This window comes from Dendropsophus ebraccatus, chromosome 4, assembly GCF_027789765.1.
Source record: "Dendropsophus ebraccatus isolate aDenEbr1 chromosome 4, aDenEbr1.pat, whole genome shotgun sequence".
Classification (NCBI taxonomy): Eukaryota; Metazoa; Chordata; class Amphibia; order Anura; family Hylidae; genus Dendropsophus; species Dendropsophus ebraccatus.
This window is the reverse complement of record NC_091457.1, coordinates 77,643,797-77,658,337: the sequence shown is the minus strand read 5'-3', so window position 1 is coordinate 77,658,337 and position 14,541 is coordinate 77,643,797. Positions and strand designations below refer to the sequence as shown.

Here is a 14,541-nt window from a genome sequence, read left to right as displayed (position 1 = left end):
GAACCGCGGCCTGGTTCCCGTGTACAGCGCCGTTCTATCCACAGGTACCGGGCCGGGGCTGAAGGGTGGAATCCCCCGCCCCTCTATGACGTGGTTCCATTGATTCTAACGGAGCCGTGCAGGTCATGATGCATTAACCTGGCATCCCTACCTACTCAGAGGAACCTATGTAATGGGGAAAACTACACATAAGTGAAACCAGTCTACCAACTGAAGCAACCTACCTAATGGGGGTTCTCCCACCCACTTCCATCTCCCGCCAAACCACTTACATACCCACTCTCCTGTTTGGAACACTAAGGGGGCATTATTGCTGTTCAGGTATTATAGTTGCAGGAAAAATGCAAACCTAACTTTGGTAGTTTCTGTAGAAAAGAGTTTTGTTAAGAAGAAATCATTATGGCAGTCTGTACTGGATGGAGAATAAAAGGCAAAGTAAACAATGCCAACTGGAGAAGATGTTACCTGTGAATCACTGGCTGTAACTGCACTGTAATCTCTTAGACAGTATGGTCTACAGTAGTCATAATGATCAGAGCCCATTTTAACAAAAAGGTCCATCGATTCGCTGGTTACCTTTACAGAGGCAAGCAATCTTTTCAATGAGACCAGCTACAATCTGACCATCTCTCCCTACAGCGTATTCAAAGAACTGCATCATAGCTTTTGATAACAGTTTGAATACACCTCTTACAGGTCCTGGTTTATTCTTATATTCTATAGTCCACTATACATAGGGTAACCACCAAGGTAGCAAACATAGCAACACCTATGGTAGCCCAGCAGTTATATGCCTTTTAACAGAGGTTTAGATTGAAGCTCTCAGGCCCCAATGCAGAATCTATAATGGGCTTCCCCTAGTCTTGGGAGTCAAGGCCTGGGTGTAAACTCCAAACCCACAGGCCGTAGCCCGGGGTAAAAAACCCCTTTAATTATTATCACCCCCCTAGTAAAAGTTAACTTTTATTACGTATCTTTAAAATAAATATGTGAACTTCTTTAAAACCACAACACACCCAGTACTCCTATCACTAGCTAATACTAGATGATATATAGGGATATAACTATCCTCTCTAACTAACTATATCAATCACTATCACAGTCTGCAGTCCTGTATAGAAGGTAACTAGGAGATACTGGATGTCTGCTATTTAAAACCACAAATAGTGCCCCCTCTCTACATGTTTCGTTGCCACAGCAACGTCATCAGGAGAAAAATTAGGCAACACTTGCTGCTGGTACTGGCCGATATTTATATCCACATCCAATTAGCTAGTATCATAGTACCGCCCCAAACACTCACCATGGTACACCAATAAGATCTTATTTTATTATAAAGAGACTCGCCCCCTCTATCAGATTGGTGGGCTAAAATGGACACACACGCCCACCTACTCACCCTCCAATCATCTCCATATGACACAACCCTGCATCATCTGAGTATCAGCGTCACGTGATCCATTGCGGTCACATGACTGCTACTATCGCGGAATCACTTCCGGGTTCCCAGTGTCATGTGATTACGCTGTGTCATCTGAGTCTCAGCGTCACATGATCTAATACACTCACATGACTGCTACTATCACGGAATCACTTCCGGGTTCCCAGTGTCATGTGATTACGCTGTGTCATCTGAGTCTCAGCGTCACATGATCTAACACACTCACATGACCGCTACTATCGCGGAATCACTTCCGGGTTCCCAGTGTCATGTGATTACGCTGTGTCATCGTGCATGTCACTGCACTTAGACTATATCCAATGCGCATGACACCTGACTTGGTGCTAAATTACACTCCATAGTCAGTGCGCTTGACACAAACTCCATTGGCAACCCCGTTCTATGTATATAATAATGGTTATAAAAGGTGGATCAGCTAAATAAAATCAAAGATCCGTAATGTTCACAGGGTTAGGAATTCATGCAATATTATAAATATATGCCAATGGAAAAATGGTACACAAAATTAATGCATGACAGTGAACAACGCTAATAGTATATATAAATAAATGTATAAGGGTAAGTATCAAAGTGTATAAGGGTAAGTATCAAATAGTGGATATAAATCAAGCTGTTACACTGATAGTATATATAAATATATGTATAAGGGTAAGTATCAAATAGTGTATAAAGGTAAGTATCAAATGGTGGATATAAAACAAACTGTTATTCTAGGGTCTAAAAACCCAAAAATCTTAGCCAGCCAGCAGTCACTTATCGTTCATCATCATTATTTGAAAGTATTAAGTCTATAACACACTTAGAGGAAAGCAGCAAATGAAAAGCCCTCATTTAATCCAAGAGGTGCTTGACTCTGGAGGCGAAAAATCCATCTCGCCTCCTCTTTTAATAATAATCTGTCAATGTCCCCTTTTCTCGGTCCTAATTTCAGCTGGCAGAGTCCCCAAAATTTGATGTCCTCAATTCTCCCACTGTGTCGGTGGCGAATATGTCTAGCCAAAGGCATGTCCGATTCAGTTCTAATGGTACTTATGTGTTTGGACACTCTACGTCTTAATTCCTGAGTCGTCTTACCCACATATAGGCGCGGGCATGTGCATTGCGCTATGTAGATAACATTACTGCTACTGCAGTTCAAAAATTGTCTAACTTCATAGGTTCTCTGGTCTACTGGATTCTCAAATGTTTTGATCTTAATCATGTACTTGCATAGACCGCAATGGCCACATGGAAAGAAACCTTTTACTGCACTTGTTAGCCAAGTACGTGGGACAGATGGCATCTGTAAATGGCTGTGCACTAGCATATCCCTAAGGTTAGGACCCCTACGGAATGTCACCCTAGGATGTCTACTGATCACTGGGGCTAGATCAGAGTCTGCCTCCAATAAATGCCAGTGACGTCTCAAAATTGCCATTATTTGATCAGTGTGTCCATCATAATTGCCAATGCATCTTATCTCTTTCTTGTTGGTCACAGGTCGAGTGTTGTGTAGGAGATGGGTCCATTTTAGCCCACCAATCTGATAGAGGGGGCGAGTCTCTTTATAATAAAATAAGATCTTATTGGTGTACCATGGTGAGTGTTTGGGGCGGTACTATGATACTAGCTAATTGGATGTGGATATAAATATCGGCCAGTACCAGCAGCAAGTGTTGCCTAATTTTTCTCCTGATGACGTTGCTGTGGCAACGAAACATGTAGAGAGGGGGCACTATTTGTGGTTTTAAATAGCAGACATCCAGTATCTCCTAGTTACCTTCTATACAGGACTGCAGACTGTGATAGTGATTGATATAGTTAGTTAGAGAGGATAGTTATATCCCTATATATCATCTAGTATTAGCTAGTGATAGGAGTACTGGGTGTGTTGTGGTTTTAAAGAAGTTCACATATTTATTTTAAAGATACGTAATAAAAGTTAACTTTTACTAGGGGGGTGATAATAATTAAAGGGGTTTTTTACCCCGGGCTACGGCCTGTGGGTTTGGAGTTTATTCGTATTAAGGGACCCCTGACTCTCCAGAGAGGGCTTAAGTGTGTACAAAAAAGGCCTGGGTGTGACTGTTTTTTCAGTTACCCCTATTTGAAGTTTCCTTCCATCCAGACATCAGATACAGTTAGAGGTCACCATGAGTAGAAAACGAAATACAGATCATTGTGAGTCACAAGGGACTTTTTCCTCCCCGATGGAGTCTTTCTTTATTCCATAATTATAAATCTGTGCTATAGATAATTAAGATAATTATGTGTTGTCCTTCCTATTTGCTGTTTTTCATTGCACCGTTCACATGTATATCAGTTACACTTATGTTTGCAAAACCAGAAATGCAAGTGCAGAGAACCCCATGTCTACACTTAAAAGTTATTGAGCAGAATGTTAAAGAGGAGGGAGACAATACATCGGCTTATGGTTCACTAACCAAAACAGGTGCAGCTGGAATAAAGACTACAGAAGAGGCATGCTTCATCAGCTACCACTGTAAGTATAGGTTGTTTAGCCTTTACCTACTAGTAACTGGATCCAATTGGACCCAACAACATCATAGAGAAGATGTGTATGCATCATATTTGTGTGAAGAAGGGTATGTATCCTAATGCTAATCAGCAGGTTCAAAGCTTGTAAAAGTTTACCAGGATTTGTCATTCTATAACAAATTGAGACATGTTTTTCTTGCAACTTCAGCATGCTCGAGTCTGAACATTTGGCATTTGAATACCGGTGGCTGAAGAAGTTGGATGCAGCCCTAGGGAGTCCTAGGAAACATGGATGCAGCCATAGGCTGTATTCCTATTTTTCCGGACTCCCTAGGGCTGCATCCAACTTCTGTAGCCACTGGTATTCAAATGCCAAATGTTCAGACTCGAGCATGCTGAAATTGCACTCATCTCTGATGTTTAAAAAACTGGGCTAAAGAGTCAATTTTCACAAAGTCTCAGTTTCACTTCCCTTGGACCCCCTAGAAGTCCCCTTATGCCCGAGCAATAATTCAACCCTATTTGGCATTCACTTCAAGTCCACTTTGGTGCACTGTCCTCTGTCACCATCAACCATCAATTCACGTATCTTATCTACCAGAATATTAGTATATAGAATTAAATGTATTAATAATATTTGGCTACTATTTAAAGATTTCATATTTAGGTTTTAGTCATGATTACAGGCCTGCTGCTCCTTTTTCTGTGGATCAGTCTACGTATGTTACTGTATTCAGCTCCTGTTTCAATGCATAAGTCAAGAATGAAGTTATGTACAGCACAATGCTAACTCAGCACGTGAATGTTTGAGTCAGTAGAAATGTACAAATCCTGCTGAGTGGAAATGATCCGGTTATTATTTTCTTATTACAGTTTACCTTTGAAGGAAATGATGCAGAACGCTGTGCCTCCATCGTGTGTCTTGAGTATCAAAAATTCTGTGTTCTGTATAATTTCATTACTGTTTCAGACTTTTGGTTTAAAGGAATTCTGTAAGATTTATGCTGACTGAACCACCCGCAGCATCACATTTCGACAGGTTCCCTCATCACTTGTTTTAGGCTATGTTCACACATAGTATTTCCATAAGTCTTTTGATCAGTCTTTTTAACCCCTTCGCGTTCCATGACGTACCTCATACCCCGCTCTGAACTATCTGCAGCCGTGGAGGGACTCTATTAGCCGACGCAGGTCCCAATGCCACGCTGGCCAATTAAGCATTTAAATGAGGGTGATAAACCTGACAGCTGGTATTGAAATGCTGTGCTCCTGTTGTCCCTGATGTGTAGTGGTACGGAACTCCCCCCGATTCAATCGCGGGGGGGGTGGGGGGGTAAGATCCGTTCTTCTGCCCGGGCCGGGCCTCAGCGTCACACTGATACTAGCTCGGCAATACATTGCTCTGGGCTGCAGCAGACCAGAGCAATGTATCACTGATCTAATGGATCATTGTTGTGTATATACACAGCATTGATCTCTATAAGGGATCATTGCTGTATATATACAAGTCCCCAAGCAGGACTTCTAGCTAAAGTAAAAAAAAAACGTAAAAAAAAAATTTACTAATAAAAAAAACCCCTCCCCTAATAAAAGTCCAAATCACCCCCCTTTTCCCATTTTATTAATATAAATAAACATATTTGGTATTGCCACATAGACCAAAGGTTAAAAGCATTATAAGGATGGGAATAGAGCAATTTTAAACACATTTAGTTTTTTTTTTTTTTTTTAAGGTTTTAATTTTATTAAATAGCTATCAAATAAATTAAAAGTTATACAAGTTGCCTATTATTGTAATTGTACTGATGTGAGGAACCTAGAGAACATGTTTAAACATAGGGCAAATGGGTAAACACGAAACCCCTAAAATAAAAACAAATTTCTTTTTTTTTTTTTTCAATTTGACAGCGCAAGTAATTTTTTTTACGGTTATGCAGCATACTTTATGGGAAAATAAATTCTGTTATTGCAAAGTACAATTGGTGTTGCAAAAAATAAGGCCTAATGTGGGTCTCTACGTGAAAATATGCAAGTGCTATTGTCTTTAAACATAAAGTTGAAAAAGCAAAAGCACAAAAAACGAAAATTGGCTTTGACCTTAAGGGGTTAAACCAAAACTAAGAGTGGGTTAAAACACAGAAACTGTGTAAATCTTTCTATTATACTTTTGCCCTGTCAGTTCCACTACTGGTTTTGGTTGAAAAGATATTGACTGAAAGACTGATAAAAATTCTATGTGTGAACATAGCCTGTAACTGAGATGTAGCATGTAGGTAGTGTCAAGGACAGTGATGGCTAACCTTGACACTCCAGCTGTTGCAAAACTACAATTCCCATCATGCCTGGACAACCAAAGATATGAGTTTGGCTGCCCAGGTATCATGAGAATTGTAGTTTTGCAACAACTGGAGTGTCAAGGTTAGCCATCACAGGTCTAGGAGGTGGTCCCCCTGCTCTCCATTTGCCTGACACAGCTTGATTGATAAACCAGAAGAGACCTGTCAATCAAGCCAAGCTAGAGACAGCGTATCCCCCAGCCAGGGATTGGCGTAAAAGCTTTTCTCTGAAACGCCACAGTGTTTTCAGTCATAAGGGTGCCTACTGGGATTTGATGCTGCTAGTGGGTCAGGCAGGATAAATTTGCCGAGTCCCTTTAGTGTTTAGATCACACCTTTTAAATGAAATAATTTCTTAAGCTGAGGGATCCTATTGAGATGAACATTATAAGACGCAAGGTCCCGTTTCTATTTGGTACCCAAATAAATAAAATTATTAAAGAGCTGAAAATACATAATACACTTTCCACAATGATAAATCGTCACAAGTGTAACGTGTATTAGCTACTCAGACTAATATGAATCTCATATATAGTAAAAACACATCAAATGGCTGCAACTTGTCAAGGTTAGCACACTAAGGGCTCGGCCACACTAGCGTTTTTACATGAAACTGACAGATCTGTTCATTTTCTCTAAACGGATAGCTAAAGACGGATTTGCTAACGGATGTCAACGGTTGCAAACGGATAGCCAAAATTGTGTATCTGTTTATTTTAGTAAAATTAGCAGAAGCTTGCCATCCTTTTGCTTCCGTTGTCATCCGTTTGTAATTCCGTTCGTGTCCGTTTTTCACTGTTTGTTTGTTTTTCAGCTCCTCCCCTTCTTTCCCAGAAGAACTTCCTGTCTTCTCTCCCCTTCTGCGCATGCTCCAACTAGAAAACGGAATGGGACGGAAACTTGAACAACGGACGCAAACAGATTAACCTTCCGTTTCGGTCCGTCACCATAAACTATCATTATAAAAAAAAAAGGATTGCATCGATCCATTAAAGTTCCGTTTTTGAAAACGGAAAAAAAAATACTGCAAACACAATTTTTTCGTCCATTCAGAAAAACGGAACTTGAACGGACTGCATGCTAACGGAGCACTATTTGGTCAAACGGAGCACAGTAAAATATCATTAAAACCTATGGGGATTATAACGGATCCGACAATTTCCGTTTCGCTTTCTCTAAAACGGAAAAGGATGACGGAATGGTGACGGAAGGACGAACGCTAATGTGAACGTAGCCTTATCTTGTTTCATTTCACAAACTAAGCAAGTTAGCAGTCTCCATGTACTAGGCTGCCACTGGAGGTCTATGGGATGCATGCCCTTGCCAGACAGCTTACACAACTAGCTTAAAAAGGATCTGCATTTGGAATGTATCTGCCTGCAAGTTTATATTTCATCTTTAATGATTCCCTGTAGACCATTACCATGTGGCATTTACTGTGCTCTCTAAACATACATATTGTAAAATCAATGAAAGGGAGTGTTGCATCATGATTTTCCCTTTTTTTCAAATTAAGCAGAGTCAGCCATCAATGGATTGCTGCAGGTCCGGCTTCTGAAATCTATTATGAACAAAGGGAAGTTGCTGCTGTTGGTTTGCATGCCGGCCACTCATATGAATGGCTGAACCCACAACAGGTTGCCGGGCCAAGTCAGAAGGAGAGCTGCTGTCTGTTCGTGGCCTTCTGCCCTGGCTTATAGACAGGGTTGTAATAAGGTGTATGGAAGGAGCCGGAGACATCCCCTTTTACATATAGACAGGAAGCCGAGCTATCCTTTTAAAAGGGTTAGAAAAACATGTCTACTTTCTTACAGAAACAGCACCACTCTTGTTGTCAGGCTGTATCTGGTATTACAGCTCATTCACATCAATGGAACTGAGCTGCAATGGCACACAGAGATTGAGGGGACAAGAGTGGTGCTGTTCCTGGAAGAAAACAGCTATGGTTTTCTAATCTTGGATAACTCCTTTGACATGGAATTCTAATATCAATATAATTTGGTATCTAGTTTAGATTTCTCTTGTGTTCTAAACAAAAGTATGAGACACCAAGTATTACTAGCAGTGGATAAATTATTAATGGCATGGCAGAATGGGCATAGCAGCAATATATAATACTACAGCAGCCTGTAGACATATTGTAAAAGCTTTTTACCCTCATTTCTATGTATAATGCAGGTGCATATTCCCATATATACTACTTATACTAATATATATCAGTGCTGTGTGCAGAGTCCATGGTCAGATGAGCCTTGGCTCCTATTTCACGGCGGTCAGGAAACTTCACAAAGTCTCCTTTTGCATAAGGGTCCATTTCTATTACAAAGGATGAGAATATTGGGGGGAAAGAGCAAGAAGCCTCTGTATATCCTGTAGAATGTATAGGTGTATTGGCACAACTAGTTCCAGGACAGGGCTGTATTTGCTTCTTACTAATGGGCTCCTTCCTCTCTTTATTCCCTTTTGCATTTGCATTTTTAATGTTGTTTTCTCTCTTTTGTCATATCTTATTATTTCTTTTTCCCCACATTTGTATATGTGCTGAATTGCACCAGTACCTTATGTATAAACCTTTCGTATAACATTATAAAAAACAGCTCATTGCAAAGTTTGGTAGATGCAGATGTAAATGCATTAGGAGACAGTGCACATATTTATAGAAACAGTCATTATTTATAGCATCTGATTTTTGCTGAAAAGTCCAGCCTTACCCTAATGGATTGCACTGACTTAGGGAATTGTATTTCCAAGGTGCGTTTAACACAAGGCTTGGTGTGTGCCAAGGGCTCTGGCCTTTTAACCTGCACTGTTGTAGGTCGTGTTTCCTCAAGAAAAGAAAAAGGCCGAAGCTTCTGTATTCCAAGGGGTAATAGAATTGTGTGCTAGTGTATGACATTCATTCTGGGAACTGGTATTTCAGTAATGTACAGTATTTGTAAGGACATAACTGCTCTTATGTTAATATTGCTTTTACAGGCGTTGTCCAGTGTTGTTTTTTTTCTGGGGGACCCAACTCAGTAATAATAAGGGGGTTGTGGATGTGTCCTTTCATCTGCAGTGAAGTGAAACTATAACTCCTAGCATGCCCTTCACTATAACTTACTTAGACTGGATTTATAGATGTTCACCGCATCTAAAAACAGCAACAAAATCATGTGATATGAAAGGTTCATAAAACCGTTTCTATGGAAAAGACATTGTCTCCGTTTTACAGGCATTTTATGTTACTCTCTGGATTTCAATGGAGGAATACATAACATATACCACAAAAATGTAAAACACTGGGCACGCTAAGGAGTGAAGAAAATGCAGCATGCTGTAAAAGTCACACAATTTGCACCATATAGTGAGAAAACTCCAGTTCAATACTATGTAAAATCTTTCCGCTGCTGTTACTGTAGGGAGATTATCACTAAACAGTGTCTCAGTGGCACACTTGCAGCTCTTGGGCCCCTTATTTGTGGCTCCCCATGGGCAGCTATAGATAATATTGTGTACTAGGATCCAGAGCACATCAATTCACAAGAACGTTACAGCAGTTACTTCTAAGGAAGGAACAAGAGCAGCCAGTCATAGTTGACTTGAATTATTGTGGTTTTAAGGACTGGGAGTGGCTGCAGTATGGGCAGAAAAAATTACCGCCATGATCAGATGTAAAAGTTTCTAGTTTCCAATACATTTGGGGGGAGATTTATAAAGGCTTGCCCCTTCTCCCTGGCATACACCTGTATCCAACGCTCGCCTAATGGCTGGGGGGGGGCTCTAAGGCAAGGAGGAGGCGTGTCCCCCTCCCACGCTTGATTTCCAAGTGTAAATCATGATACAAATCTACACCTGCATTAAACAGGTGTAGATTGGTTGCATAGAGCTGGCCGGGTTTACTAATTCTGCGTTTACACAGAACGATTATCGTTCAAATTTTCGCAATAACGATCGCATTTGAGCAATAATCGTTCCGTGTAAACACAGCAAACGATCAAGCGATGAGTGAGAAATTGTTCATTTTGATCTTTCAACGTGTTCTCAAATCGCCGTTTATCGTTCTCTAAAAATTCCCAGATCATTTTGTGTAAACAGTCTTTCAATGATTCACCCTATGTGAAAGATGGGCTTAAGCGATCTTAAAAACGATCGCAATAACGATTTTTATTACGATTTTTGTAACGATTTATTCATCTAAACGCTGATCGTTATAAAAACCAAATTGTTGCTTCAAAATCGTTAACAGATCGATTGGGCGAATTTTCGCACCGTGTAAATGCAGCATAACAGATATGCCCCTTTTAGTAAATCCGGCCAGAAGAAGGGGACAGGGCTTTATTTAAGATGGCGTATTCGTGTCTGTATCCGTGACAGGCATCACTGTCTTCAAAATTGTGGGAAGATGCTAACATCCAGAGGCTGAAACCCCATACATGTTAGGCTGGTTTAAAAAAAAAAAACACAACCAAAACACATCTGTTTTTTTTTTTGTGTACACGAAAACGTGGTTGACCATGTTTTTTTGGGCGCAAAAAAAAAAGGGATGCGTTTTAATCTATTTGTTTAACATGGAAGTCAATGGAAAAATGGATCCAAATGGAAGTACACACATGCATGCATTTTTTTCATACATTTTTTTTCATTAAATGACTCTATTAAACAGACAGCAAAAATGCAGTGTGAACCCAACCTTATACTCTGTTTACATCTAGGAGACCCCATCAATGATCGGAAGGGCTGCATGCAGCACTTGTCTGGCAAAACAATGGACATGTTGGTGGAACCTGATAGACATCAGTGGGGTCCATCATGTGTAACTGGATCTCTAATAGCATTACGGCTTCCATTAAGGCTATGATCACACTATGTAAAAATAATGGCCATATTTAATAACAACGGACGTTGTGCAAAAAACTGCGGTTGTTTCAAAAATAACGGCCGTTGTTTGCATAACAATGCACGTTATTATGCAATACAGACGTTGCTTTTACATAACATGAACATGGAGGACACATCACAAATGCATAGACCTTAATACTAAGCATTTGCTACTTAACTTGTATTCAGCCATATCTCCTTCCAGCCCTGATGGTATCAGTGCATTCATCGAGAACCAGAGATAATAAAAAAAGATGAGGAACTGACTGAAACAAAAAGTGTATTAGATAGTTGGATAACTTTTACTATACTCTGACTAAAGGGGTTATCATTAGATTAATATGTACGCCCCTACCCATTGGATTGGGTAACTAGGTACATGGTGAGGGTCTGACTACTTGGATGCCCACCAATCACAAGAAGTGAACAGTGCAGCATCATACCTGCTTTCTATGGGACCAAACATTGCTAAATTGAGTGCTTACCAATGTTCAGAAGTCCCCTAGAGAATGAATAGAGCAGCAGTTGAACATCCTAAGTAGTCCCCACTGACCAGCTATACCAAGGAGAGGGGATGACGTTTAAATTTGACATAACCAATTTCAGGAACCATTGACCGGAAAACTGACACTGTTATGGCTAGTACAGGGCCTGGGGAGGAGATGCATGACACAGGGTCTCTGGTCCATGTTCTGCGATTCCCTGTGTTGTACATAACCCCCGCAGGCTTTGTACTAGGTATAACACTGTATGGGGTTTGTGTAGAGTGTGCTTTTAAGCTTTATTTGCATAACACCAGAAGCCCCCTGGTCAGAATGCAAAAAGACAACTGTATTTAAACCACAAACTAGACAAACCACAACTGTATGTATCCTTCTGACATCTTCAGCCTGGTTTAGTAGCACATGCAGGTATTGTCTAACAGGCTAGATGCTTAGATGATCCTGTAAGCCTTCCGCCTATAATCTGTCAGAAATACAATAGGGTAAATGATAGGTTATTGGGCTGATTATGTGCACTGACAGTGTTGCAGCATTTGATGCACAGGGTGACAGTCATCTGTCTCTGGTTCCTTGCTGCTGTGCACATTGCAGTGGGAGATGGGGGATGAGAGGCTGGAAGCTGCTGCTGCTGCATGGCGCAGGCTGCAGATTGTAAACAATAGGCAGATGCAGAGCTGTGATCTAGGCACTGATTCCCACAAACCAAGATACAGGGTCACTGGCAGAGATTTATCAGCCTTGCCCTGGCTGGTCTAACCGTTTATACTGAGGAATAGATGTATGCAGGGTTACCAGGCATTTCTATACTGTGGTAATATAATATGTGCACCACAGAGGGGATTTAGTTTCATGTTTGTGTGTATGGGGGGGGGGGGGGGGGATGGTCATAACCTTTGTTAAAAGAGAAACATAAGGGAAAGATATCAGCGATAATTGATGTAATCTCTTTAATGGTGGCATAGGTACAAACAAGCATCTCCAGCTACAATTTTACAACTATTAAAGAACTATAAGTATCAGCATGCACTGAAAGTTGGCTAACCTGTAGCACTACAATGGTCAATAGGACCTACAGTCCTGTTTATGTTATCTGTAATATACAGATGAGCAGAGTTAACACTCAGTTTGTTCCAAGGGGTTGTCTGGCTTAGAAAACATATTTTCAAACAAATCTGAAAGGATTTCAAAATAAATACTGGGGGATCCCCTGTCCAGGACCCTCATCCATTACCCAGAGTGGGGAGTGGCTACAAAGAGCACTCCTTACTCCGGAAGACCCAACACAGCCAAGTATTATACAGGCATTTAAGTCTGTGGGAACTAAGTATTGCTCTGTATCCCCTGTGGCGGTACTGCAGGGAAATTAAACACTTTTTGCTGAATTCCCTTCTACAGATTGCAAGTGTTCAATGGGGGTCCCAAGTGATCATTGGGGGACCCATTGCTATAAACAGATTGTCCAAAGCAGACAATCTGGGGAAAAAATCTTTCAAATCAACTGGTGTCAGAGAGTTGTATAGAGTTGTAATTTACTTGTATTTAAAAATGTCAAGCCTTCCAGTACTTATCAGCTGTTGTATGTCCTGCAGGAAGTGGTGCCTAGTTTCCAGTCTGACACACTACTCCCTGCTTACATCTCTGTCTGTGACAGGTACTGTCCTGAACAGGAGAGGTTTTCTATGGGGATTTGCTACTGCCTATGACGGTTCCTGACATGGACAGAGGTGGCAGCAGAGAGCACTGTGTCAGACTGGAAAGGAAACACCCCTTCCACTGCAGGGCATACATCAGCTGATAAGTACCGGAATACTTGAGATTGTTTTTAAGTAAATTACAAATATAACTTCTGAAACTAGTTAATTTGAAAGAAAAAAAAACTGATTTGCTACTGCCAAACAATGCTCTTTAACATATAGTATAACAGAGCCAAATTTGTCATTAACATAATGATATTTCATAGTGTACATGAAGTTATAGGGAAAATAACACAGTTTGCAAAGTAATGATTTTTTGAGTTGAGCTTTGCTGCATTAGTACAAGCATGTCTCATCTTCTCATGTCCACTTGGTGTTAGTACAATCTCTCTTTCAAGGCCCTCAGTAATTTCTAAGAAATCAATACAACCTTGCACTAAAACTACTCAGTGCACCACTATTTTCTCTGACTTTAGTTTAGCAACTACCGATCTATTTTCAACATTGTTAGCCTAGTCAAATCCATACAGCACATCAGTTGGCCCACAGCACCCTCTTACTGTAATGTGTGCAGCTATGCTGGAAAATCATTGCTACCCATAAACAACTGCAGTACTGGGTAAAAAGTTATTAGACCTGCTTTAATAAAAAGTCATATCACTCAATAAAGACTTTCCAAAAATATACCATATGTGATTGGTTGGGGTACCATCTGTGGAATCCCCCTTCATCATAAGTCCAGGAATATTGATCCTGGTGGGTAAGTATTGTGAGCATGGTCCTGAGGAGGGTGCTTACATATATGCAATCACTTCTCTGTTACAAAATACAGACTGGGCACCTCAGTTGTGGATCTGGTGGTCACAGCCCTCCCAAACAGACTGCCAGTGACCTATTGGAATCTGTTTAGGGGATGTTACAGACACTACAATAAAGTACTACCACCCATAAAGAAACCTTCAACTGCACTATAAAAATGTGATGATCGTTTCTTTAGATTAAGAGCACAGATTATCAATACTAAGGCTAATTATTAGTGGCTTTATAGTAAGTGTATTGCCATATAGATGGACTACAACCTCATACTACTACACCCAACATTCTGTGCCACTGCTCTGATTCACTCCTAGCAACTACTAAGCTATGTACTACATTATAAAGTGTCCATGTATCACAGTCCTGGACACAGATATATATATATATATATA

The 14,541-nt window shown here is 40.5% G+C and overlaps 1 protein-coding gene across 1 annotated transcript in view; it reads right to left on the bottom strand.

Moving 5' to 3' along the window:
• Positions 1 to 14,541, bottom strand: part of SPIRE2 (spire type actin nucleation factor 2) — a 48,357-nt gene that overhangs the window by 33,417 nt on the left and 399 nt on the right. The gene's annotated exons all lie outside the window — the stretch shown is intronic.